The 6,000-nt window shown below is 33.2% G+C and overlaps 1 protein-coding gene across 1 annotated transcript in view; it reads left to right on the top strand.

Moving 5' to 3' along the window:
- The first annotated feature begins 256 nt into the window (after positions 1–256).
- Positions 257–6,000, top strand: part of LOC138323703 (choline O-acetyltransferase-like) — a 78,687-nt gene continuing 72,943 nt past the window's right edge. The window contains exon 1 of the mRNA XM_069268497.1: positions 257–767. The gene's annotated coding sequence lies outside the window, so the exon portion shown is untranslated. The remainder of the gene's footprint in view (positions 768–6,000) is intronic.

The raw sequence follows: 6,000 nt of genomic DNA, 5'->3' as shown, positions 1-6,000 counted from the left end.
ATTGATAATCGTACCATCATTGGCCGTTCGCCGATACAGTTGATATCATGATAATAGGAAAAACATATGTAGCCGTTCAATTCTACTTTTCATAGTGCAAAACAAACTTCTTTATCTTCTGTTTTAAGTCAAACGACAAGATTTTGTTGTACATTTTTATCCTGGGCTTTTTTATACGGGTTGTGTTTTTGTTGTTATTTTTTAACATGTGAGTGATCGTATGATTTTTGTTTTTCTGTTTGTTTGTTCATACTGATTTACATGTGGACATTGAGCACTTCAAAAACGGAATCCTCTTACTGACAAAATTTATTTTTTAAAATGTTCAGTATTGACATTCTCGTTTATCTGTCCTAAGAACACTCATATGCTATCAAGGAAACCAAAGAAAACTCGCCTGGAGAGTTTAACTCATGACTCCATCACCTCTAGTGATGTAAACTCGACTCCATCATTAAGAGTATTGGCATGAGATGTGGAAGCGGAGCGCGGCACGCTTCGTTGGCTGCCACATTTGACGGAGCCGCGTAGTAAGGGTAAAGCAGCGAGTCAGGACACCGGATCAACATTGATCTTAAGGGTTCGTGGACAAAACGGATATTGATTTCAGTAACGGACAACCGGCATAAACTTGTCACGTGACTGCAATTAACAGTCTTTTAAATAACAAGACGAAACATACATTTAAATGCCTTTAATCGCCTTGATCAGACTTGGAGATATATGAAGAGCAAGACCAAAAAAGCACAGGTGACATCTAAATTAAGGTAAGATATCCAATTTATTGTTAACCGTATCTTAAAATAGTTGCAATGCAAAACGGGACGAAAACGCCCGAAGAGATTCCTAGAAGTTTATTAAGAATTGGTTTTACTGATTATAATCACATGACTTAAGGTCATATATAAATATTTATGCATTTAGGACAACTTCTGATTTTAGTTTTAGCTCGACCAGTGTTTAGACTTGACAATTGATGAACATTGCGGCATGAGTCCGCCATTCGGCGACAGAGCGCTAAAGCCGTAATTATTTGATAATTACTCCGTAACTAGGCTGATATGATGTATTGAGATGAGTGCATTCGCAATCACATTGTATTTAATGTTAAATCCCTTTTGAGAACAGACATTTTAACCACGTCTTAAGATTTGTTGCTAATGACATAAGAGCACTTTTAATAACATTTGCTGATTGCGTTCATGTGATAAAAGTTGATAAGAGAATCGAGGTTATATATTAAAATAAGAAAATCACACATTTTCTTCAATCAATGAAAATGTAAAAGGAACGAAAGCACTGATTAGGTATTTCTGTCATGACAATTCGCTTGTCAATAATTAGTAAGAAATATTAAGTTGACAATCACATAGAAAATTATGTTATCTTTTTTAAAAAGTGAAATAGTTTCCTAAAACCGAATATTGAGTACATTTACTAACCTGGTAGTTCTGCGCGTTTTGGAATCTTTAACAGAAAACAACAGGAGGTTGATGTCAAATTAATTTAATTGGCAGCTCGAACGTGACTGTTATGGTTTGCGAAAAAAATGAACGTCTTCCGAAATGAGTTTGAAGTGCGTTGAAACATGTGGATAAAATGCCAAAATTGCGTTTTCGTTACAAATTTCTTAGCTGAAAATTAGATTATCAGTGTCTTGTATATAGTCCAAATAGCTGAATATGGCAGAGATATGTATGATAAACTCGTCCTGCTACCATGACAAATGGCTTGTCTATTTCGATTTTTCTCCTCTTTTCTATAATGTTATCGCTTGTTGTGATGTCGTTTTTGATAAGGTGGTAGAACAATTATAACCCAAGTTTCCTGTCCGGGTTTGGCGGTGACAAGTTAAATACAAATCGATTACTTATAAGCGTGTGTCTATTGATCGAGGAAAGATTTAATTTATAGTTTTATGGATGAATAAGATTACTCAACATTGTTTTTTTAGAGGAGAATAAAGTCTGACCGTATTTAATGTGTGTCAATTGAAGCAGTGCATGCGAAACAATCATGGAACTGTCTCTCACGCGCAGGAATTCCTGCTATACCAGTTACCGAGATATCTAACATTATTCATGTAACGTTAAGGAAATACAGAAGCACGCGCGTAATGTTAAGAGGAAAAAAAGCACGTGAGCTGTATCCTTATCTGCTACGTACATGTATCTGTCAGTACATAATCACGTGACTAAACTAATGTTCTTGGAAATCACGTTCTCAAAATAGTCAAACATATCGCATCGCTTCGTTGATGATGCGCGTATGAGAGATTGGAACGTCTAATTTCTGAAGAGGACAAGGAAATACGCAGCCTCCGGATTCAGACCTAAATAGTTTATTGTAGCGACGCCGGATTTGTGATACGGTGAATGAGTAAATTGGTCGCGGCTCATTTCTTACCGAGGTGAGGGCATTTTTTTCTTCATTTGTCTTAAAGATATTCAAATAAGATTTTCTATAATTATACAGCAATTCTAGTCAGTACGCCTGTGCGGTCAGACGAGAAAATTACATTTCATTTATTTATTTATTATATTCCAGTAAAACGCAGTGACAAATATGGCGAAAACATCACATTCAAAATAAGTTCGATGCACTAAAATCTTGATAATATAATTTTTTTATAAAAAATAAAGCTAGCGCGGTACTGTGAAAAAGCTTTAATTTTGTAATATTAAATGCCCTGATTCTTCACTGAAACTTACAAGAATAATGTAGACCTCTATGTATAGATATGGGCTACACTTACGATGCCTAGCTTATGACGATTTCATTTGTTATATGATTTTTGATACCGAATGGAAGAATTACAAAGCAAAAACTAAAATCATATCATAGTTGTAATTAACATGCACATTGTGTTGTAACAGTATGTACTACGACTTATCTTTATATACAAACACCAACGGAAAAATAGATTAAGACTGCATGGCATTTTATTAAAGCAGACTAAAAATGTTCATCTATTTTTCTCGTGTTATATGCTAAAACAACTGGGGTTGGGGGAGAAAATCCAAACCAATGAAATGTGTTTAAACATCAATATGCTGACAATTTTATCTTGTGCTAAATATATCAACACATGTTTGTAAACAATAGCCCCTGACTATTGTAGGACTCCCAAGGGTTTTCACTCGTCACATTATACGCTCTCCGGCGCACCAGACTAACGGTAGGCTAATTTGGATAATCTAGTTATCTCCCCGGAGCAGGTGTCAGGGGACGGGTCCAGTTAGGGCCGTATTCCGATTGTCAGGCGACAATATTGATAATTGTATCATTACAGCGAAGGCGGGGTTTAATCAGATCCTTCTAAATCTCTATTCTGTAAAATAGAATTAGCTGTAAAAAATGAAATAGGCAAACATCAACTTTATTCGTCAAATGATAAAATAAACTTGAAAATTATTTTTGACATTGAATTGATATAACTTTTCCGTATCTCAACATGATGTGTTTTGTATGAAATTGAAATTGCAGATAAAATTATATCTAAGTAGTACATTGTTGGGATGTAAAGATACACCGAGAAATGAAAATGAAATTATTTCCGTACTTTTTAATTATATTAAATATATGGATTGGTATTCATAGAACCATTGATGATACCTCTATAGTAACAATCAAATCTTAAGTCATAGCCACATGCAACTCAAGTATGATGCTAATATATATATCAGTATTTTTTCTGGATCTTTTAAAAACATTGACTCTATTTAAAAACATTGCATTCCATTTCGTCCAAAAGGAACTTTTCATTTTTACTTATAATTGATTCCTTTAGACAAAATAAAAACTTAATCTAGATCGGTATAAAATATCAAACCAAAACATCGGAAATCTTGACAATATACATATAATATCCGGAACTCTATTTTGATCTACACTTACATACGCCCTGTGATAGTATAACATTTAATTAAATATCAGTTCAGATAACATTATGCCTTTTCATTTGCCGGGGATGGTCAAACTCTTAATGTGTTCCCGGACGAGTTACACACACCATACTTATAACATCTGGTAGCACGTATATATCAATGTAAGTCCTATTTATTGACGTAGTTATCCGGAATATCGAGAACATCATATTTGGCTGATTTGGATGTTATCTTTGCCCTCTTGGGATGTTTGAGAAGAAACATGCCTTGCCGGGTACAGGCGTACATTGCCCTCCATATTTATTCGCTCTATTTAATATATCTATATAGGATACTCGTGTTTTATCTCATATTTTGCTTATGGTTCTCACATTTTGAGAAAAACAAATATTTTCTGTGTAGGTTAATTAAAAACATATTTCATATGACCCATCAATATTTGTAGAAAGCAAACATATCATGAAATATAATATTCTTTTCATTTTGAATAGACATATGTACATAATGACCATGTAATTGATTGTCTTTTCAAATGCATTAACCCAATTAGATTGTGTGACTCGCGGTAGCGATGATATCTATTAATTCATACACAGACGGAGCAAATACACATTTTTTTCATTCATTGTTTCTATATCGAACGCTTCTTTTAATTATAGCGAGATCATCGAGCATTTCCTTTGCACATAAAAAGTCTATGTATTCACGAGTGTGTAACAGCTGGCAAAATACCACAAGTTCCCAGAAAACCCACCGGGGATATTAGAGTGTTTGTTTGCTTTCTACTCCAAATGTTTTCAGTATTTGCAAATGAAATTAATGTTTAATATCTGTCAAAATACACAGAGTTGTTTTAAATAAATGTTTTCAAATCCAAAAATAGATGTTGGGTAACCAGACATTTTCTGAATGAATGATGTCATTGAAGTGTGTCAATATTAGAGTAATTAGGCGGGTTCGATTTGTCAAAACCAAGGACATTTTTGACACTGTTGGTTATAATATGGCACGTGAATACAAACACAATGGGAATTCGCTAGTTCTTAACATCCAAATGATTTAAATTATCTTGTTGGAATATTTTAGAACAAAATATTTTGAATACGATTCACTGGAGTTTTCAAAATATGGTGTTCTTACTCTGTTAAATACTATGTTTCAATGGCTCCAGATAACGATATCTATTCGTTAAGAATTTTGAAAATATTTAAGGATTAACTTGAATAGATTTTTTATGTTATGGAGATATAACACAAAAATCTGAGTGTACTCTAAATGAACCGCGAAGCGGTTTATGATGAGAGTACACTCAGATTTTTGTGTTATATCTCCATAACATAAAGAATCTATTCAAATTAATCCTTATAATTCAATTTACTAAAGATAATCTCTTCAACATTTAAAATTCATTTTGGGACTCTTTTGTCTATGAAATTATTACGCCGTCATCTCAGCCAATCAGAAGCGACGTTACAAACGGCGACGCCATTTTTTCCTTTATGGGCTGATAAAGTAAATTTTTAAGCCAATGAAAATGCTCGTAACAAGCAAAATTGAATTATTATTTAGTGAAAAATAAATATGAGAAAAATAAAGTAAAATAAAATAAAAAAAAAATAAAAAAAAAAAGAGAAAAAAAACACGCTCGTCTATTGTTTCAACAAATAATGCTGTTTAAATAAGTATGAATATTGAGTCTAGTCTGTAAATCAGTAAAGTATATCACTTGCAGCTGTATCGAAAGAGTTGAAATCCTATCCCCACTACGATGTCAGGTATTTTTACCAGATTTTAATTACGGCGGACATGTTAATTGTATTATGATATGTATCCACATGGCGACATGTCATAGATATGACCTAGATTTTGGTGGTGACACCTGGTGCTATGCTATTCTCCTCATATTCTTTCCTGACACAAATATATTATTTTTCCTATTACAATATTGCAATTCAATATGGCTTTGTTATTGAGTTGGAATTAATTATCTTTATTTTTTCTGCGTTTTAATGTTTTCATAGTTCATATTTCATTACACGGAGATACTTATGGAATAGATTTAGTTCAAGGACATTACTGTTTTACAGGGGTAATACAGATATATTTTTGACCA

Source organism: Argopecten irradians, chromosome 5, assembly GCF_041381155.1.
Source record: "Argopecten irradians isolate NY chromosome 5, Ai_NY, whole genome shotgun sequence".
In the NCBI taxonomy this organism is placed as follows: domain Eukaryota; kingdom Metazoa; phylum Mollusca; class Bivalvia; order Pectinida; family Pectinidae; genus Argopecten; species Argopecten irradians.
Note: the sequence above shows the minus strand (reverse complement) of the source record. Positions and strands in the feature narration are given on the sequence as shown.